Source organism: Nannobrachium achirus, assembly GCF_963921795.1.
Source record: "Nannobrachium achirus genome assembly, chromosome: 15".
Taxonomy (NCBI): domain Eukaryota; kingdom Metazoa; phylum Chordata; class Actinopteri; order Myctophiformes; family Myctophidae; genus Nannobrachium; species Nannobrachium achirus.
The window spans coordinates 29,191,478-29,215,283 of NC_137822.1; positions in this window are offsets into that span (position 1 = coordinate 29,191,478).

Below are 23,806 nucleotides of genomic sequence, written 5' to 3' on the forward strand. Positions count from 1 at the left end.
TTTGGTGTCACGGTTCGATACCTTTTCGATACAAAAAATAAACAGAAATGTCCTTGATTTATAAATGTTTTTATAACTACGTATTTTTTTGTTTTAACTTTGAACAATACGGTACCCAACCTCTAGGGTTGTGGTAGGGGCCTTCTCCACCGGCAAAGAACCGGTTCCAGAACCAGTCCTGGTTCAACTTTCGATATCGATACATGTATTGTTGCACCCCTAATATATATATATATATATATATATATATATATATATATATAGATATATATATATATGTGTGTGTATATATATGTGTGTGTATATATATATATATATATATATATATATAGATTAAACACTTAACCCTTAACACCCTCAATACTTAGATCTTCTATTTTCATTGTCACTATCTTTCACTATATTAACATATCATTCATTCATCAAGGCAAAAGTTTGAAATAACCGTGATATTGATTTGAAGACTTATTACCCAGCCTTACCTCCTAGTGCTCCTACCCTGTGCAGAGGGCAGCCGTATGGCCAAGTAGGCCTTGCTAAATGTAGCCTATTATAACATGTGTTTAAACTTTAAACACTAACATTGGATCCCTGGCTATTAAGCCATAATATGCCTTAATACTTTACAATTGCCCTCTATGCAAGGACAGGCCCCTGGGAGACCCTTAGTCAATGTATAGGGTTTAAAGTTGCTATATTTTTGGTTAAAACTATAAGTACATTTAAAACGTTTTACACTCCAATGTATTCTAGCGTATAAAACCCAACAAATACCAGTGCAGTTGGAACATACTGAAGATCAGGGACGTGAATGAAGGAGCCTTAGCCAGCTGCTGCAGAGGAACCCAGCCGGTTAAATCATACCCTGTGCGTTCACGGAACTCTATTTCAATTACCAGCCATTTGAAAGAGCATATCTGTCCACTTATATACCCTCATATAAATGCATCCCTGGTGAGGGCCAGATAGCACTCCACAGCAAACTGTGTCCGACGTTGCTCGATCCAGAGCACAGTGACACAGCCGCCCTGTTTTATATGGTTTGCTGTCAATATCATGCCCTTTTCCATCGCTTTTTTTTTATTAATTTCATCCTCCCTGGCTCTTGGCCACCTGCTGCACTGTACCAGGATCCTTTTAGGCCTGTATAATCCAGCTCAGGAGGACAGGAGGAAGCATTCCTCCACCCAGCATAGTAGGCTCAAAGATAACCCACCTTTATTGGAGACAACAAGTGTCAGAAGAAGCTTCAAGCTTTCTGACACTGACAATGACTTTCTGTTGGAAAACTTAAGAAGCATGGCTTGCTATTTCAGCGTTATATTATTGTTTCCTGTTACACTTTTAGGTTTTACTTTACTGGTGGTGTGTTACTTTTATTTTGAAGTAATGTTTTGTTTCCTATTTTCCTTTGTTCCTTTGTTGTCTCGTTACTCTGTGATTAATCTAAGACAGATTCAGCGCCATACCCCAGGTGGGGTTGGCAAAAGGGCCTTTCTGTGTGGAGTGCATGTTTTCCCTGTGTTTCCTAGGGTAGGTACAAAAACAGTAATCCTGGTCTCTATACTAAACGAGCACACACACACACACACACACACACACACACACACACACACACACACACACACACACACACACACACACACACACACACACACACACACACACACACACACACATTATACTTTCCATGACATTCAGTGTGTACTTCTGATCTTCGCTGGAGGCTCCCTTGCCTGCCGGGCCAGCTTTTAGAAGACAGGCAGAGAAAGGCCAGGCCCACCAGTGGGACGCTTAAAAATGTCTTGACTGCTAAAATATAAAACATCTGAGAGCGGGGGGCTGATCTACATTGATACGTTGTTATTTAAAAATGATTTTCAAGTAGTAAAAAATGGCTAAGGGATCAGGGGTAAGGCACAAGAAAAATAGTCTCTGAGCTATATAGCAGGAGGGAGAGGTTCCGATTGGAGCTGGCTTTGAGCCTTCTGTACAATGTTAGTTCTTCTGGTTTAGGTTTTTCCTGCCCGGTTGTTTAGGAAGTCTTTAGTTAGTTGTTAAACCTTTTTGAATTGGCCTTGCATGGCAGCCTCTTCGTCCTGCATTTGGGTCCTACTCTGCACTCTGTTTGTAAAGCTTGAAATAGCACAATAAACAAGGCTCATTACATATTCATTCAATCTCTACATATTGTATTATTAGACAGCTTTCCAGGATTTTCTCCTTTACTATCCGGGAAGATTAGTTTTCTTGTATTTCTAAATGCTCAGTCTGCTTCTTCTTCACAGCAATTATCTCATAGTAAAATCCTCTTTGTGTGGATTAAAGACAGGCACATTTCTATAAACAAAGGTCCAGGAGCAACGCACTAAAACCATAGCCTGCGCAGGATTCTCTGGCCACTGATCATCAGAAAGGGGTTAAGTTAGTTGCTCAAGGTTGGTACGGTACTTATTGAAGTGGTGAACTGCCCAGTGTACTCACAAAACTCCCCTTTCTATCCTCTATGAATGACTGGTTTATTCCTTTTCATCAAAACATGCACTACTTCTTGGCGTGTACTTCGGTATAGGGAGGGTTAGGAGGTGTTGCTGCAGCAACGGCGGTGCAGGCAGGGGTTATGCTTTGCTGACGAGTCAGATGGATGGTGTAGGGAATGGATCACTTGCTTTGATTAAAGCACCTCGCTTGGCTGGCTTTGCACATCATAATCTATGAATGGATTATACTGCAGTAATATGGGTCACAATATTTAGCAACTGCAAAGGCACGGCGGCAAGGAGGAAAAGGATAAGGAAAAACAATGCTTGTACACAATCCCACAATAATAACACAGTGCTGTATTAGTTTAGTATGTGATTATACTGGAAATGGTTTACACACAGAGAGCCCCACTGCTGCACATGGAAATGTCCCCCTCCATCCATCCACAGCACTCCTCTTGCAAACTTCGGCATGGTGTTTAGTGTGTGTTTGTGCGTGCGTGTATGCATGTGTATCCATGCATCCGTGCAATGGTGAGTGTGTGTGTGTGTGTGTGTGTGTGTGTGTGTGTGTGTGTGTGTGTGTGTCCATGCATCCGTGCAACTGTGTGTGTGTGTGTGTGTGTGTGTGTGTGTGTGTGTGTGTGTGTGTGTGTGTGCGTGTGTGTGTGTGTGTGCGCGCGCATGCGTTCATGCGTATGTGTGTGTCTGTGTGTGTGAGTGAGTGAGTGCCACTCACTGACCTCCAGCCATGGAGGTCAGTGTGGCGTGGAAGTGGCCTCTACCCCGTGACCAAGGTGAGTGGCATTGCCTTGTCCCGACACACTGCTGCCTCTGATGGATTGACTGGGCCTTGGAGAGCACGACCTTTTGTTGTCTTACTGACCACACACCTGGATGCATGTGTGTGTACAGCGTGTGTGTGTGTGTGTGTGTGTGTGTGTGTGTGTGTGTGTGTGTGTGTGTGTGTGTGTGTGTGTGTGTGTGTGTGTGTGTGTGTGTGTGTGTGTGTGTGTGTGTGTGTGTGTGTGTGGTTGTGCACTGTATGTGGGTGAGGGGAGAGGGGGTGAATATATGAGCATTGAGCAAGTATCCGTGCATCCATGACGGTACAGTGCAGGTCTGTGTGGCGTGCGTGTGTGTGTGTGCGTGTGGCCGTGTGCGTGCGTGCGCGCGTTTCGATGGGCACGAGTGCCTGTGCATGTAAGTCAATTCTAAATCCCTTGGACACAACTTGCGTCAGAGACTATCTCCCTCTCTGTCTCGTGTAAAGTGGTTACACCTCTTGATGTCTCTCGTCGGAGACATTTATCAGGACCGGGTCTCTGGTCCCGCATGGCTCATGTTAATGAGTCCCCGCACGCCTTCTTCTCTCTAATGATCTCTTTCCCCTCATGTCTCCCCTCTCATCACCGTGTTCCCCATGCTCCTTTCATCTATCTTGCACTCCCCTTGGTTTTGGGTGTCAGGTATGAATGCGGAGAGGTCCTGGGGTACAACGCTATTTTCTTTCTCCTCTCTCTTCCCTTTCTTTTTTGCCTCCTCCAGTACTCCATCTCACTCTCTCTCCCTCTCTTTCTCTCTCTCTCTCTCTCTCTCTCACTCTCTCTCCCTCTCTCTCTCTCTTTCTCTCTCTCTCGTTCTCTCCTCTGTTTCCTTTCCCCCAGAGCTGTGATCAAATACATGACCAGAGCACCCTGAGGATGGTCCTACTCCTACACTCCTTTTATGAGATTACTGTATAGCTGTCCCTTCCTTTGCACAGTGGAGGTAACTTAAGAAACTTGAAGAACTGCAAACAAATATGGGAGGAGGGAATCTGATTTCATGCTGGTCACCGCCATTAGGTGCGATGTAAACAGTAGTAACTTGTAGCCTACATTTACTTAAGTACTGTATTAAGTACAATTTTATAGTATTTGTACTTTACTTGAGTATTTCCCATTTTCAATCATTTTACTTCAACTCCACCACTGGCTGCTGTTTACACCACGGCAATGGCGGCAGCGCTCTCTACAGGGGAGCCTCAGGAAAATGGTCTATAGTTGAGAACGTTGATAACTATGATGTAACATCACCACATTTTAGTTGAGCTGTGACATGTTTGCAAAACTGCAGTACCGTACATGGTAATGAGGCTGTCTGCCTGGGGCCTTTTCCACCAAAAGAACCTTGGTTCAAGAACCAGTGCCGTTCAACTTTCTTTGAACCTTGGTTCGTTCTTGCGAACCGGCTTGCGTTTCCACCAGATTGAACCAAATTGAACCAGAGGAACCAAGGATATTGTGGTTCCCATTCCGAACCAACTTTTACGGTTCGGAACCAACTTGGTTCTCGGTGGAAAAGCTCCCCTCTGGTTCATCCCATAGTTGGGAGAAAGAACCCAAACCGGTTCTTTGTCGGTCGAAAAGCGCCCAGGTGTGTATGTCTCTCTGTCCGCAGTGACGCAGTGCACACTGTACATCAAAACACACAACACAAGGTCATGAAACTTAACATAGTTCTTAACTCAATATCTAACTCAATAACCATGGTTCGATTTGGTGGTCAGAGTTCAAGCTCTGTGATGATCAATGCAGGTAGGCCTACAGGCTCACTTCTTGGTTATACTGTACATACATACATACTGTACATACCGGTACATACATACATACATCAACATGCAAGGTATAGGCTACATATCGACGAGGACGGCTTGAAATGAGGTATTGGTGTATGTGTCAAATGAATAATAGACACACTATGCATGCATGTACCATAGTAGATGCAAAAAAGCAGTCCATCTGTAACCAGGTGTGGTTATTTAAATAAAACCATTGTTGGAAAATGGAAATGAGGCATTTAATTTATTGTGTACTGTGCAGTGTGCATGCATGGATATGCTATTCATAATACATACTGTACAGTACATACATACATACATACATACCTGTACATACATTCATACATACATACATACATACATACATACATACATACATACATACATACAGAACAGTGTCTATCCATAATAACCAAATATTAGTGAATATTAGTGTTATTATTGATACTGACAGGGGTGTTCATGTGTGAAAATAATCCATCCAATGTTTTTCACCTGCTCTTCACTGTTACCCATAGTCCACCATCATCCGTTGACTGAAAGGCTCCTTTGACCCTGCTGTCCACATGTCCCTGCAGTCGATGGAGATGATGATCAATGTTTCGAGTGACATTTCTCAGCTAATAACCTCTTATCCTATTGATTCCCTGCCTAGATATACTGCTAGTGCTATATCTGTTCCCCTTTTCAACACATGAATTTCATCCCCTCTCTGTCCTGTCCTTTTTCTTCTTGTATTCTGAAAAGCCTAACACACGGCACCATCAACATGGGCAGCTCCAGCACATTTTTCTTTTTGACAAATACCCTGGAGACAGGTTTTCATTCTGGTGATAGACCCAACTCTTGATAGATAGATGACAGATTGATGATTTGCTGATCTACATTGATCTAAGTAAATCAATGTAAGTCAATGTTTATTTCCATGGACCATTTTCAAATCAATTTGTGCTTTTAACTAAGTAAGTAAATAAAGTGGATAATTTGATTACAAGCCAGTTTCACGTTTCTGCAAGTTGATTTTCATACCAAACTAAAATGATTTGAATGGAATCCAGCGGCTTCCTCAAAAATGAAACGAACATCGAACATTGAATTCTTTGGACAATAGTATGCCATTATGTCAAGTACGCTGTGAGTTGTATAGTCAATGGCTAAACATTCAGAACGCACAGAATGGTACATGTTTAGGGTAACATTTGGGGGAATTTAGAGCCTCTTTTTGTTGCATTGTATGTGAAAAAAGGCCTCTCAAATAGTTGAGGATAATACACACCCTCCACAACTATTTTAATTTAATGCCCTCAGGCCGTCGATACAGAGACTCGACCTTTAAAAAAAGGGGCTTAAACAGCTTTGTGCCCACCTCCATCAGACTGCTGTACACCTAGGTCTGGTGGAGCATGTCTGGATTCCCCCCCAACCTGATGGACACTAGTGAACATATGTTTTGCAGATCGTCACTTACCTTGCTTATTTATTCATACATAGAATTTCTATATCAATCTTTTACATACATTTTTTTAAAGAACTAGTTTTTAAATTTAGTAGTGCTTTTTATCATAGTGACATTTATGTTTTTATGTTTTGTGAATGTATGTTTTTAACTACTGCACAAACAAAGTTCTGAAAGGAAAATAAAGTTCTTTGAATTGATGAATTGAATTGAATTGAATGAATCCCACACCAAGTCCACCATCCCATACCCAGAGCTGAATTCATTCGCAAATTAAAACCAAATAAAACCAGTGTCCCACTTCAAAAGTCACCCCTGTAGTTTGCCTAGGGCCAGGGTCACTCACTGCAGCTTCATCTGAAACAGAGGAAAAGGTAGGGTACTGAAAATGTATATAGCCATGGGCTATGGCAGTCTGCAAAGAGCTTCTCAGAGGAGACCAAAGCTGCTACAGGCTGCTAATAGGCAAGGCGATCGCCACACACTCAATAACGTCTCCATTAGGATGATGAATGGGGCTTTACAGCATGGGCTCACCTTTTGTAACTCAAGGCCCACTTAGGTATGTGTCAAGATGGTTAGGGGGCGCAAATTCTGAAATACCTTCCTTACCTAGAAGTCTGCCCAGCTCCTCAGAGTCAGTCATCTCCGGGCTTAGACTATTGCAACTCTCTCTTTGCACGCTCACTCACTCACCCGTCAGCTAATCGAGAATGTTGGGTCTTCAACTTCCCTAAATTCCCATGTCTCCTGCTTCTGCGTTCACATCCAGTCACTGCCCGGATCCAAGCTGTGGAATACCCCCCCCCCCCTCGCCCCTCTGAACTCACTCTGCATTTTCTGCTACTGAAAACTCACCTCTTCAGACTCTCACTCTACCTCACGCCTAGCACTCCTCATTATCCTGTGTTAGACAAGTAGGTAGATGTCAAAAACTTTCCATCCTGGAGATGTCAAACATATTAGGACTTGATAGAAGCAGCAGTATAAGGTTGTGGACAATGAGAGATTCTGAGAAGAGGAGACAGTAGTCCTCAAGATAACAAACTTCTACAGTGTCCATTATAACAAGAGTCCACAGTTCTCTGGTTCAGTGCTTATATTGCTTTCTACATTATAAACTGCAGGAACAACTGGCGCAAGAGTTTAATACCCATTTAATGACCAGCACCTGGTGCCCAAGCAAGAGCTGGCCCACCATACTTCCTGTGGGGACATGCGGTCTGTCCATGCTGGACATTGGGAGACAGAGGTAATATAAATGGCAAGTCCCTGTAAGTACTTGGACAAACCTCGACATGTTGGAAGATTGGGAAAAAGAGGCTGACAATGCAGCAGAAAAGTGTCTGACGATGCAGCAACTTTGCATGGGAGTTTTCCCACATCTAAAAGACCGACAGAACAAATACAAAAGAACCACCACCAACCTTACGCCTGTGTTAAAGGCACCCAAGACTACTGTGCTGCATTCTAACCAACTTGATGACCAAAATGTGTCAGTCAGTTAAGTAAAAAGTAGTAAAGTTGTTTACGTGAGTGCATGAGTGGACTGTGAAGTGGTGTTATAAAGTATTGTATATGTTACAGTATGTTTGGGTAACTCAGGACGTTCATTGTAAGAGCGCTTGTTTTGTCGTTCACCACACACCAATCACCACCAGATGGCGACGACAGCCATTCACTAGTGAAGGCGCTGACGTCACTCGTTTGCGACTCTCTTTCTTTATTTACTAGCCTAGCTCGGCAGTGTTTAGCCATTAGCCATTAGCCATTAGCTCCATTGTAGTCACTTGGACAGGGCGTTTATCGTGGGCTTGCCCAGGCCTGGGCATAAATATAACGATTGCATTCACCACGGCTTCGTAACTCGCGCGGCCGGCCCTGGCCCGCTCTTCGCGGCCACTCGCGCCTGCGGCGCTCGGGGGCGAAGAGCAGGACCAAGGTCCGCTGGCCTTCGCGCCGCTTGCAATGTCGTGGACAATCGAGCGGCTCCGCCTGGAGGACGTTGTTGTGGCGACCGCTTGTTCCGCCCCGTGCCGCACGGCGAGTGCTCCGTTTCTCGACCGTACTGTTTCTCTAACAAACCGTGACATATATACGTAGTATAAAATAAGCAAAATACCAATATTGAGAGGTATATTAGGTTGCTCCTGCCAGTAGCATATCATTGCTATAAGAAATAGGAAAAAAAGAACAGGCATTGTCCACAATGTGAAGGCATTATGGACTCCATTCATGTCATTTTAGATTTTTGCGTTGGCTATCCCAAAATAGCAGCAAGCTCACAGCGAGTCACATCAGTAGTATGAGAACTACTGATTTAGAGCGGATTTCTAGATTCGGCCTCAGGTCTTAATGGGTTAAAGGACAGCCAATGAGGAGAAAGTCACAAGACACACTTAGCACGGAGCAACTGACTATACAAAATAGCAGATCTGTAAGCTCACCATGTGTTGCATTGCGATGTGTTGTGAGCTTGTAGAATGGCGAATAGATTTGATGTTGAGCGAATTCAGAAGGGAGGGGGCCAAGTAAAGATCCCTGGGGGATCCCGATCAATGAAGGTTTTAGTGGGTAAATAACAGTTTACAGCTAGTAAAAAGTGTTTAAATTCTGTCATCCGACTAAACAGGTACAACATAGAATAAGACAGCCCACAGCTAAAGTTCCCAACCTATTTTGTTGTGTTATAACAGCTTCTAATGGCCTGCTGCTGAATGATGGTGCCAGATTTGTACTTGTATTGATCTGGCGGGGTCTGAGCTGCCATGTTCCCAACTCAAAGTCCTCATCTTCCAAAATAAACCCTAAAATAAACATCCGGCTCAGAGAAGTTATCCTCATGGGAAGTGGGCTCTGCTAATGTCTCCATAAAATTGGAATAATGAAGGCTGTTGACAGTGAAAGCTAAAACAAAGGCTGTGCTACTACTGTTGCAATGTGTTAAACGTGCTAAATCCAGTACATGATGATTTGCTCGATGTGTTGTCCACTTGTACTGTGCTCTTCAAAGTGACTTCATATAGACACATAAATACATTTTAAATACATAAAATAACTTACTACTACTACTGCTGTTGCTACTAGGGCCTACTACTACTACTACTACCAGTAAAACCCCCTAAATGGGAGATAAGCGTCCGTCACGTCACATACATGTACACAAACTTTAGAAGGCAATCGTAGCCAATCAGGAGGGAATATGGGAAATGGGACAGATCCATTTTGATGACCTGACTTTAGAGATACCGTTTACCGCTTTGCGTGATTTTAGGCCAAAATCTGTAGGAACAGTGTCCAAAAATCAGCCTGATGGTGGCACTAGAAGAGAGCCATGTGAGATAATCAGGGGCAGAGGTTGTGATTTGCCATGTGTGCGCAAACCTTTAGCATCGATAGGGCCAACGGTGGCAGAGATAAGAGTAGGGCCAAAAGTGTGACGTGACGTGATGGACAGAGGGACAGCCGGTGGAGCTTTCCATGGCTAAATAATAGCAGCACTGTTACAGGGTAAGGTTTATTCAAGCTTTGCCTAAAGCTGAAAACTAACGTCAATAATTGGTCTTAATGATTGTGTGGGTCAACTGTAATATCTAATGCCTCAGGTGTAATGGAATGTCCTGGTGTCTGTCTGACTGTTATGTGAAAGCCTTGGAGAGTGCTATGGCAAGCAATTATTTCCTTAGACATACAGTATGACCAGAGTGCTGAATCAAAGCTGGCAAAGTGGCAAATGGATGTTACAACATTGCTGTTATATATCTGTGCTTGCTGGGGGGATGGCTGCCTTTCTAAAATTGACACTCCAGAGCATTCAGGCAATGTGTCAGCATAATATGCATAAACTGGCAAGTACTGAGCAGATGTGCTGAATAGGATAATGTGTTAAGTATCTATGGAAACAAATAGCCATTCGATATAGGGGGAGATAGACCTGTATGCAATGGAAAGGGAAATGTGGCTGTATTCTGCTGGAGGGGTTGCCTCTGAAATCTTCACTCCAGGCAGCCTTTAAAGTTATTCCAGAGAATCGGTATTATAGACTGTGAACTGCATGTTTCAGCAGGAGGAAGTTGGAATAATGAACAACAGCTCTACACACACACACACACACACACACACGTATGCACACGCACGCACGCACGCACGCACGCACGCACGCACGCACGCACGCACGCACGCACGCACGCACGCACACACACACACACACACACACACACACAGCCACACACAGCCACACATTCAATTCAATTGCAAAGTTAGTGAGCTATCAGGCTGGGCTTGTATGATTTATCTAGTAAATAAGAAAAAGAAGAATCCCGCTCATTGACTCGCAGCACTTTTCTAGCCAAGCTAGCGCAGTCCTCTCTTTGGCTCATTAAATTTTCATTTTGAATGGCAGCTGAACATATGGGAGTCCTACTCGACCCTGATTTTGATTTCGAATCCCATATAAAAAGGCACGAACGGCTGAAAGCCTATTATCTTTGTGCTGGGTCATGGTCTGTTTTTCTCTTTCTGGTATACTGTGAGATGGCAAAGGCTATAGTAGAGACATGACATTTTCACCAATGACTATCTCCAGACAGATGAGATAAGATCTTTATTGATCCCACAGTGGAAGTTCAGTCACCAAAGGCAGCACAGCAGTTAACGTACACTTACAGGGCAACAAAAAGTATTATAGAATCTAGATACAGCGGCAAGGGTAAAGACATTACACACAAAAGTGAGTGAAAGCAGAAGGTTGTGGACAGATATGTTTCCGCTCCTGTGAAGACAGCGAAAGGTGTGTGTGTGTGCGTGCATGTGTGTGTGCGTGTGTGCGTGTGTGCGTGGCTAATCTCCCGAATGCCACACCGTACACTATCAGAGCTACAGTATTTTATGTAGATAAAGTATCTGTGCCTGTGATTCTTCTCTGTCAGATGTTCCTATTAAACATTTCCAAAGTTTCAAATAATGAGGTAAACAAATAATGATAAATTAATCTCTTTCAGGAAAAAAAAAAACTCACAATTCGGACTGCTCTGAATGCTCAGTTTCCAGCGTTGTTTATTTATGTATTTATTTGCAAATGCTAAAGAAGAACACAGCAGACAACAATGAATGGATACGGTTTATTTTCTCTGGAGAAACAACAGCCATATGCCACTGTGTTTGTTTGTTCATGGTATAGTTCAAAGAGGACTCTTTGGTCAAAGCCCAGTATGGAGCTTGATTTTCAGCTGGATTCATAGCGTGACAAAAAAAACAACAACTCTAGGTTTAAATGAGGATTTTGTCATGATTGTTGTGCTATAAATAAATCACAATAGATTATGCTCTTTGATTTATGATGGCTGATGTCTTCCTTTTCGTATACAGTATGTTGTTGCGACCGAAGGTCGCAGTTTACCATGAGAAATGTCGCAGCTTGTCTCCGTCTGTCTGTGTCAGTAGCAGTACACATTTTTACAGTCTATGGGTTGGTTCCCTTGTCACTGTGACATCACAGGTGATATCACAGGTGATATCACCTATGTAAAAGTCCATATATGGGTATTCCCCAGAATCCCTTTTATGCCCATAATGAAGATCCCTGATGTCATCAATATATATCACTGGCCAGATGGCCAAGACATGGCCCATATCTGTGTGGCTGTTTCAGATAGGGATCTCCATATATGGGCATTCCCATATATGGAGATCCCCAGGTAACAAACCCCAAATGTTTTATGCCCACATTGGGACAGATCCCTGTCCCAATGTCATCAATACATATCTGGGAATGCCCATATTTGGTAATGCCCATATATGGGCATGTTTTGACATAACATTGTTGACTATATCATGCAGGGATCTCCATATATGGGTAACTGGTCCAATATACATCACTGGCCAGATGGCCAAGAATTGGTGCGACCAAGGTTGCATGTCGCCCTGAGGCGTCTTACAAGTATACATTCTCCTTCTTTTTGGTGATTTCTGTGCAGCGGACACTTTGGACTACAACTCCCTTGAGCTTTGTCACTGACATGTTTGGAACTGGTGATACAATTGATCAGTCAAGTTAGTGCGACACCCTGAACCCTCATTTACTGTCACATTCACTGATTGCTATATCTGAAGAATGTCTATGAATGAAAGCTTTGCAATAAAAATAGAGTTTGCAGGTGCTGTCTTTTATTGTTCATTTGGTTTCCAGAAACTCACTCAAGTTAACTGACAGATGAGCTGTGTTTTCTTTCACTATTCTGGCTGGGTTGGTACTAAAAGATGGAGTTCTGAAAGTGAGAGGTGCAGGCTGTACAGTAGGTAACATTATCACTGAAATGTGTTTGTCCCATAGAGTCAAAAGGTTTGTCCAAATGGCTTGTGAATACAGTTGTGTTCAACAAGTTTTATTGTGAATTTGTGATGAGAAATGTTGTTTTTAAATTTGTGTGCCAAAAGCTTAGTCCTTTTCTCATTCTTTATTTCCTTCTCCCTATTTAACTCTAGAACTCCACATAGCCTACAAGCATGTCCGGAAGAAAAACAAGAAGCAAGAAGTGCCTAAAGTGTCACATACCTAAAATTGAAGGAGGATACAAGAGATATTACGTGTTACAAACACCACTTAGGCCTGCTGCACGACCAGAGAACTATCCAAAGAGTTTAAAAAGTCTAGTGTTAGCCTAATAGCCACCACAGAAAAAAATAAAATAAAAGTAAGACAAGTAGCAGCAGCATAACAATCCAGCATAATTCACCCAAGTGTGACTCCTTACAAGAAAACGTTCAAGTGCCACAGAGAAATAACAGAGACCATGGAACGTTAGTTAGCCACTTGATGCCTCTGAAAACAGTGAGCATAGAGGGCTTTGTGAGGCTCAGACCCAGAGTATGAAACAGATTGGACTGAAGATACCAGATTCCATCACAGAATTAGAATTAGTTTTGTTACACTTCAATGTTTTTTTTGGTCCACAGTACAGGCTGTGCCATCTAGCCATCTGGGGGAATAAATTGATCTGCGTGTCACTGTAACGTTGTATATTGTAGTTTTGTTGTCGTAACTGTGATTGTGTTGAAGCACAAAGTCCCCAGAGGTTGCAAATGCATCTTAAATCTGCACCTACTGCATTCATTTTGGTGGTTACAACAGAGCAGTTTAACGTCATGCCCAGGACACACACACACACGCACGCGCGCGCGTGCGTGCGTGCGCGCGTGCGCGCGTGCGTGCGTGCGTGTGTGTGTGTGAAATACAAATAATTTCTTGCCGCTTCGGATTAAGCCATGAGCATACAGTATAACAAACAATGTGCTTGTGCTTTATTGTAATTAACTATATAAAAGAAAGGAATACTGTAGCAGATTAATTAACAGGGGACTTGTATTACTCTGCAGCTTTGAAGTGTAAGGTACTAGGTAGTGTAGGCTATACTGTTGAAATGCTGTTTCAGTTCCCTGAATTGATTATAATGAAAGAAACATCAGAATCCAACACAGCGCTTTTGTACCAAATGTCTTCTTGATCCTTTGTATATTTTCCACTTCAGGTTGTCCCAAGATTATATAATCAAAAAGACAGACTTACTGAGGCTGAAATGAATATGGTTGTCAAATAACTGTCTACTGTTTGGACTAATCGCTTTGTGACGAGGATGTAAGTGCACACAGCATGAAAAAATTAAGAGAAGCATCTAAGCCTGAGCCTCTGAAATCATATTACTTATACCTGCTTTCATTCTTTGCTCCACACCTTTTAATAGCAATATCTTTCACCAGCTCGTTAGAGTGTCCGCCCTGAGATTGGGAGGTCGGGTTTGATCCCCAGTCGGGGCATACTAAAGACTGAAAAATGGAATCCAGTGCCTCCCTGCTTGGCACTCAGCATCAAGGGTTTGATTGGGGGTAAGTCCCTGCGACATACTATAGCGCCATGTCCAGGGGGTGTACTTGTACATTAAGGGGGCCTCATGGCACGGCAAGGCTTACTTACTTATGTTTCAGGGTACTTGTCAATATTACACTAAATTGACGATCTTGGCTCTAATAAAAGCCTAGTAGAATGACTTAAAATAATGAGCAAAGTGACAAGGAGCAATGGTTTTACCAAGCAAAGATGAAAGGCTTCAAGTGAAACACATTATGACACATTTTACGTTGGCAATATACTTATCATGCGTAATGACATGCGTAATGGTGGAAAGGCTGTGAAATTTGGAAAATCAACCTTGCGAGTTGTTCATTATGAGGCTGTGGAACATCTGAAACATACTTTGTGCATTAGTGCAGCTAACTGGAACTGATTGTGACATGTTCATTAAAGTATGATTTTCCCAAATAAGCGCTTCTACTCCTGCCAAAAAGGCAGGCATGCCATCGCATCACAGGAGGCTCATCAGTAGAGGACAGCTAAGAGCAGTCCTTCACTATAATTATAAAAGGAAGGGGAAAATAAATAAATATGAATTGAGAGATTCTATTCTGTAAAATTACCCTCAAATCTATGAAGCATACACAAAACCGTAGTGCCAATGTTAAGATGGTGTAGCTAGCCGGTAACCGGAACGCTCAGCACTGGTGTTGGTGTAGAACATTAGTTCTATGCCAATCAGACAAATTGAAACACCTGTGTTGGTCCTCAACATGGCCGTGTAGGACTGCATTTGAATTCCATTAACACCACTGCCTTTCTTTTTCTTTTTTTTTTAATTAACAGGGGACTTGTATTACTCTGCAGCTTTGAAGTGTAAGGTACTAGGTAGTGTAGGCTATACTGTTGAAATGCTGTTTCAGTTCCCTGAATTGATTATAATGAAAGAAACATCAGAATCCAACACAGCGCTTTTGTACCAAATGTCTTCTTGATCCTTTGTATATTTTCCACTTCAGGTTGTCCCAAGATTATATAATCAAAAAGACAGACTTACTGAGGCTGAAATGAATATGGTTGTCAAATAACTGTCTACTGTTTGGACTAATCGCTTTGTGACGAGGATGTAAGTGCACACAGCATGAAAAAATTAAGAGAAGCATCTAAGCCTGAGCCTCTGAAATCATATTACTTATACCTGCTTTCATTCTTTGCTCCACACCTTTTAATAGCAATATCTTTCACCAGCTCGTTAGAGTGTCCGCCCTGAGATTGGGAGGTCGGGTTTGATCCCCAGTCGGGGCATACTAAAGACTGAAAAATGGAATCCAGTGCCTCCCTGCTTGGCACTCAGCATCAAGGGTTTGATTGGGGGTAAGTCCCTGCGACATACTATAGCGCCATGTCCAGGGGGTGTACTTGTACATTAAGGGGGCCTCATGGCACGGCAAGGCTTACTTACTTATGTTTCAGGGTACTTGTCAATATTACACTAAATTGACGATCTTGGCTCTAATAAAAGCCTAGTAGAATGACTTAAAATAATGAGCAAAGTGACAAGGAGCAATGGTTTTACCAAGCAAAGATGAAAGGCTTCAAGTGAAACACATTATGACACATTTTACGTTGGCAATATACTTATCATGCGTAATGACATGCGTAATGGTGGAAAGGCTGTGAAATTTGGAAAATCAACCTTGCGAGTTGTTCATTATGAGGCTGTGGAACATCTGAAACATACTTTGTGCATTAGTGCAGCTAACTGGAACTGATTGTGACATGTTCATTAAAGTATGATTTTCCCAAATAAGCGCTTCTACTCCTGCCAAAAAGGCAGGCATGCCATCGCATCACAGGAGGCTCATCAGTAGAGGACAGCTAAGAGCAGTCCTTCACTATAATTATAAAAGGAAGGGGAAAATAAATAAATATGAATTGAGAGATTCTATTCTGTAAAATTACCCTCAAATCTATGAAGCATACACAAAACCGTAGTGCCAATGTTAAGATGGTGTAGCTAGCCGGTAACCGGAACGCTCAGCACTGGTGTTGGTGTAGAACATTAGTTCTATGCCAATCAGACAAATTGAAACACCTGTGTTGGTCCTCAACATGGCCGTGTAGGACTGCATTTGAATTCCATTAACACCACTGCCTTTCTTTTTCTTTTTTTTTTCTTCTTTCAGCTTGACTCGCAACCCAGTCTCCAGGCCTGAACGTTTTGTTCAGTGACAGATTAGAGCATGGGTCTTCAACAGGGGGTCCGGGACCCCTAGGGGGTCCTCAGAGTTACTACAGGGGGTCCTCAAAATGTTTTTTTTTTATTAAACACTTGAACCCTAGTGTCCATATCTGTGAATTTTAGCCAAAAATAGCAGATCTACAAGCTGCGAGGCGTTGTGAGCTTGTAGATCGGCTATTTTCGGCAAAGAGGTTTGCTGTAGAGGGGAAAAGGAGCAGACTAAATACAGAGTGAAAGGACACGTTTATTAACTAATGACTGTTCAAGTGGTTAAATATCTGAAAACACAAGTTGACTGATGAATCCAAAATACACTGATGATTGTGCCATCAAACAATGAAACTATGGTATCTATGGGTTGTGGGGGGTCCCTGGCTCATCTCTCTCTTGACTAAGGAGTCCTTGGCCTGAAAACGTTGAAGACCCCTGGATTAGAGAGACAGGAAAGAGAGGGGATGACATACAGGAAAAGAGTCTTGAGTTAGGATCGAACTGGCCAGCTGCCCGTAGGATTAACCTTCATATTAGTATGAGGTGAGGGCACCCAATTAGGAGGTGAAGCATGAACCAGATATCCATTGAGAATGAGACCTCAGATCAATTAATGAGATTACCTGTATAAATAAAGGTTAAAAGAATATTTAATTTGGAAGTTTTTCTTCTTCGGTTTTTCACAATTCAGGCATACCCAAGCGGCAAGTTTTGTTCGCTGGAAAATGAAGCCACTTCCGGGTTCTCTTTTGAGGCTGCTGTTCCAATTAATGGCCCAGCAGATGTCGCTATTTCACCTTCTACATGGTGCCAAGAAACATTTAGCTCAATGTTAAGTCTATGAGGATTTGGTGAACCTTATAGGCCTACACTTTATTGTATTATCTTAGTAAACCTTTTCATAAACACTCTTTGAAGTTTCAACCGCTAGTTTAAAGTCTTTTTTAAATCATCATGATGTGCGTTTAGTAAATGGTCACATTCATTTTAAAATTAAGGCTATGTTTCTAGGCTTCCTATTGGCTATACAGAGTGAAGACCCGCCCTCCAGCCAATAGCATTCATTTCCGGCTTCCTTTCTGGAGCGGATATAGAAAGATGGCGGATTGCACTCGCTGCAAAATAGGCTTCATTTACTGTCTGTAGAAAACAATGGCATGGCTCTGTCCATTTATCTTTTTACAGTCTATGCATGCATATTGATATACCTGCCCAGTAGCTTTTAGCAATAAAACAATACAAAGCAGAGTGGTAGAGAGTTATGCATTCTGACCCTCTCCAGTTGTTTCCAGTTGATCATGAGGTTGTGTAGGTCCTCTGTCATAGACCATATTCACACCGCGGCCATCTTGGATCACATGACTTCCTGGGATAGCAGCCTGCATTACAAACCATTATGAACAATGGAGCGATGGTCCCAACATATGAGTTCTATTCAACCAATTTCTTTTTTTACCAAGTTGACAAATGGGCAGATGACAACATCAACATCCCCACTACTTGCTATCTGTGCAGTGCTTGTTCCACTATCATATTAACTATTTGTTGTTGGATTGTTTCTGATTAATATGCAAAAATCACGATACAGTAATATGAACTATTTGATGGCAGAGCAAGCACTAGTCTGCATGCTGTAGCAAGTCTTTGTACAGAGTAACACTGCAACCTAACTAGCATCAGTGTTGTAGTGCTAAATTTGGAAGTGTGGGCACGCACCGACGCACGCGCGTGCACGCACATTCGTGCACGCGCGCCAATGCGCGTGCTCGCGCGCCAATGTGCACGCGCATCGCGTGACGAAATGTGTTCAAAAATGCGCTATTTTAACGATTTAAAAAAGGAAAATACACCCGTTTTTCCCCATAATAAAGTGCCATATTTACACATTAAAAACAATAAAACTAGGAGAAAGAAGAATACAAATGTTGTCTAAAAGAAATGTGTTTTTGCAAAGAAACGGTGGGATTGAAATGATCAGTCTGTAATGTGATGCGCTGCCGCAGCGAGATGCTCGCATGTAGAGCAATAACTTTCAATCGAATGACTTTAAACTTAAAATAGTACAGTGTCCAAATCAAAAGTGACCATAGCAGTCAATGCTAGTTAGTGCAACAAGTTGATATAGACCAGTGGTTCTCACTCAACCAATAATTTGATGACCAGATCAACAGCTAAACCATGCAAAATAGCTGCACAACTGATATTTCCAATTCATTAATCCATTCTCAAATATTCTATTACCATCTGCTCTGTCAATCATGCTCATTTCAGCACGGCAGGCGAGCCTATTTCAACCAATTGCTGGGTCAGAACGACCTGTAATATAATATCAATATTTCCTATAGACTTTTCACAAGAGATATTTCACAATTCACATGGTTAATGCACGGCGGCATAACAGAACCGTTTTAGGCTTAATATAATAGTTAATATAGGCATTATGTCTTACCTAACCAGCCCTCCAATAAGAATAAGACATGTTTATTTACTCACGTATAGCACGTAGCACCATGTTGCCGTTGTACAGACAGTGCTGGTATAATACTTGGGTAGATAATCCAAGGTAACAAAAATTCACAACAAACAAACAAACTGCTGCAGGCTACGAACCGCTAAAAGTTTGAAGAAGTAAACACAGACAGTGTAGTTGGTTGGTTGGTTGGTCAGTGAGTCTTATCCCATAGCCCGAAGGGACAGTCAGCTTGCTGGTTGGTGGTTGTCATGGCGATATTACAACCAATCGGTGGACGATCTGCTCTGTACTTGCTGTCTGCGGTACTGTAGGTACTTGATGACACGGACCAGCAGCCAGCCTGCCGGCACGCGCATCACTTGTGCACGCGCGTCAATGCGTGTGCATGCGACGTGAGAGAAGTGTGGGCACGCCGTGCCCACGCGTGCCCCCCCCACTACAACACTGACTACCATGAATATTGTGGATATACCCTTCTATTTAATCATTTTGGGGATGATGTTGTCATCTGCCCATTTGTCAATATGGTAAAAAGATTGGTTGAATAGAACTCATATTTTGGGACCATCGCTCCATTGTTCACAATGGTTTGTAATGCAGGCTGCTGTCCCAGGAAGTCATGTGATCCAAGATGGCCGCGGTGTGAATATGGTCTATTGCTTACAGAAATCCCCAATGATCTCTTTGGTCTTACCGACATTCAAGAAGAGGCTGTTGTTACAACAGCGACAGGTCTGACATGACATTGCCATCTCCTCCTGTCTTAGTGGAAGATTTAGTGTTAATGACATGGGTAAAAAAGTGGTGGATCAGTGCTACTGTAGCACTGTGCAACACTTGTGGCTTATGCTAGCAGCAATAACTCCAATATGATGACCAATCTTCTATTTTTTAAGACCTTGCACACATCAAAGACACCACAAATCCTTGTCCCTGATCATTTCAACAGCCTCTCCATCTACTGTCAGACAGGACAAACTCCAACTAAAGCATTGAGGCCTTTATTGAAAAAGATATGCCCTAGATGCATTTGTGGAGGATGTTGATTTTCAGCATGATTAAAATATTGTATTATTAATACATATCATCATTATTTTACCTTAATTTAATGATAAATAAAGTCAAACTTTAATCTACTCTCGCTGACTCTTAAAGGGCACCCTCACCAATTTTCATCCTATCTTCACAAAAGCAGAGGGCCAGCAAACCAAACTTGTTTGAAGTTGTTCTTGATAGGGTGGTCTCAGGGGTCATCCAAGTCTCAGGGAGAGCGAGGAATATGCAGAGACTGGAGGTCAGGGACGCGTGATTGGAAATGACACCCGGGCTCCAGACGGAGCCACTCGATTGTCCACGACACTGCAAGCGGCGCGAAGGCCAGCGGACCTTGGTCCTGCTCTTCGCCCCCGAGCGCCGCAGGCGCGAGTGGCCGCGAAGAGCGGGCCAGGGCCGCGCGGCCGGCGGAGCGCCGCGCGAGTTACGAAGCCGTGGTGAATGCAATCGTTATATTTATGCCCAGGCCGTAAGGCCTGGGCAAGCCCACGATAAACGCCCTGTCCAAACGACTACAATTGAGCGCTCCCTAGCTCCGCTTCAGCCAATCAAAAGCTTCGGTGGGCGGGGTTTCCCTGGAGCCCGGGTGTCCTTTCCAATCACGCGTCAGGGACATGCTGGGCCCCTGATTCTTGCCTGACTGCGAGCGCCAGACATCTCACACTACGTTTCACTTCGGGATGAGAGTCTGAAATTGAGGGCAGACATTCCATATTTCGGCGGGGGGGGGGGGCTAAAGCCTATTGACGTCACACACACACACACACACACACATACACACACACACGCGACGGCGACGTGGCGTGACATTGCAAAAATACGTTATTTCTCATAACATATTATATGTCTGCATGTTTACGTTAGTGCAAAATGGTATTAAAACGTGAAGAAACGACACTATTTCATAGTTTATTAAAATAATACGAGTCGAGTCTGACTCCGCCATGACAGTTTTCACGGACCAATCAGAGTCCACTAGACTCTCACGTGGGCAGAGGACACCAATCAGAGTCCACGAGCGAGTCTCACGTGAGCTCAAGAGCTCTGTTTGGAGGGGGCTGGGACCGGAGCAGCCACACCACGTGCCCCAAGCATACAACCCTGATTGGCCCATTCAATGCGCCCGCTCTTTGGGCGCTTTCGAAATAGATTAAAATGTGTGCAGCTTCAGTCCACACTACACACCACCCACCAGCAGGGGGTGGTGATGTGCGGACTGAAGTGTCAGGCTACCCTGATTCAGCCCGGGAAAAAGAGTTGGAGAGGCCCTCATTGCATGCTATAGAGAGAGATCTCTCTCTATAGCGCTGCTGCTACTAAAAAAATTGCCATTTCAGATCATGACAAGTGACAAGCCAGTGGGCCAATTACTGTACATGAGTTATATTTCGCCGTTGTCGGGTGGAAACATTGTATGTCCAAAACCGTTTGTTTTGTATTTATCATTTTAAAAATGATTTAAACTAGTGAAAACAGCCAATCTACAAGAACACAACGCCTCACACCGCGAGGCGTTGTGCGCTTGTAGATCTTCTGTTTTCACTACTTTTGTGCAACGGCCTTGTATGATGAAGCAGGGCTTTGCTTTGAGAAAAAAATTATCAATTTGAAACTTGGAGATACGAGGTTTCTGCCCGACAGTGACGATTTACTTTGTTGGCCGCCCAGCCCCCAAAATGGAACGAAGGCCGACATTTTATTTTAAATTTTTTCCTAATGGCCGGCCTGGACCGGCCGGGTATGAACTGGCCGTTCGGGAGTTGTCCCGCTTTTCCCAATGGCCAGCACGTCCCTGCTGGAGGTTTACACATATGCTGAAATGAATTCAGCTTTCTGGACTGCTTATTGGCAGTTCCAAGGACATCCGAGGATGAGGTGACTGGGTGGCCTAGATGGATACAGTATATGAGATTAGAGGGATTTCTGTGGTGAGAAAAGTTGTGCATAGGACGCTGAGAAGAGGAAAGAACAGGAATAGTTTTAAAACACACAAAAAAAGGTAGGTACAAACGCAAGGTGACAGGCCTTCCTCATGGTCGTCCTCAATAGACTACAGACTCCATTGTGTTTTTGCGACCAGGGATTCATGCAGTGAGGCCTCCGCTCTTCTGCTCTAGTGCAGTGCTTCTTGAATATTTCCATGTCAAGGACAACCATGTATTTGGCCACAGACCCTATTTGAAAAGACGTGTGCCAACTGCCAAGGACCCGCACAAGAGCAGATTTGTTGGTAGCATATCAACAAGCTCACAACATGTCTGCTAAATGCTTGAATTTTAAATTGTGTTGTGAGCTTGTAAATCGTCTTAATAAAATGGGGCTTCTGTGTTTAAACTGTTCATTAATTTTATTTATTTCATTGTGGTATTTATTATTAATTAAGCCCACCAAACAAAGCTTTGGGAAAATTACCCGGAACAGGAAACAGTTATGCCACCTTTGAGAACCGTGTAATAGTGCAGTGGTTAATCTCAACCTGTGGGTCGGGACCCCCGGGGGGTCCCCAAATGATTTTGGGGGGTCCCCAGATGATTAGCTTAATGTGAAACATTGTTTTCTCACTCTACAGTAAACAAACACACTTACAGTATACGTGTAAAGAGGGTATCTGCACATTTCTAAAATGACAATTTAAGGACTTTTTTAATACGTCTAAAATGACAAATTTAACATTGGCCAAATTGTCAAATATTAGAGGCAGTAATTGTGAAAATAGATGATCTACATGCTCACAGCGCCTCGCAAAGACCTGTGTTAAACAAAATGTAATGCCTCAATTCTTAGTGCACTATTAGAGTGGGCTGTAATAGAAAGACAACACTGGACAAATTGTTGCTTAAAGGAGTAGTTCACCCCCAAAATGACTTTTTTTCAATTGATTAGTCACGCCATGGAGAGTAGAGTTCAATAATAATTTTTGTTTTTTGTCACATTCCTAAGACAAAAAATTGATTATAGTAAATTTACCCCCATTGATTCCGGATGGTGACCCGTTTCGAAACGGGTCACCATCCGGAATGAATGGGGGTAAATTTATTGTTATCACATTTTTGTCTTAGGAATGTGACAAAAACCAAAAATTATTATTGAACTCTAGTCTCCATGGCGTGACTAATCAATAGAAAAAAAGTCATTTTGGGGGTGAACTACTCCTTTAAGTGGACCAACTCAGCCCTTCAATTCACTTAAGCAATAATACACAAGTAATATTGGGATAACAACGGTTATCAAGAAAATAAAACCGTATTTATATTGTGAAGCTGTTGCTTTCAAAATGCCCCACAAACTATTGCGATGGCTCTGTGCCAGCCAACTTGAGCTAATGAGCTAAATAGAGATAGTGATTTCCGAAACTGAACCAATTACATACAAAAAAGAAAGAAAAAAGAAAGTAGCTCAATCTCCACTGCCCATTTTCAATCAAAATTAACTGAGAAAAGAATTATGTAATATATACCGGTATATACTGTATATATATATATATATATATATATTTTTTTTTAACTGGTACTGGTACAGCTGATGAACAATGCCAAGGTGGGCGGAGACTCTAGTACACATCATCAAGGCTAACATTTGGCAATGTTTCTAAGCTAAGGCAGTTGTAGGCAAGTGCCTGTATAACAACACCCTTAGCTGTTCTAAAATCACTGTGAACAA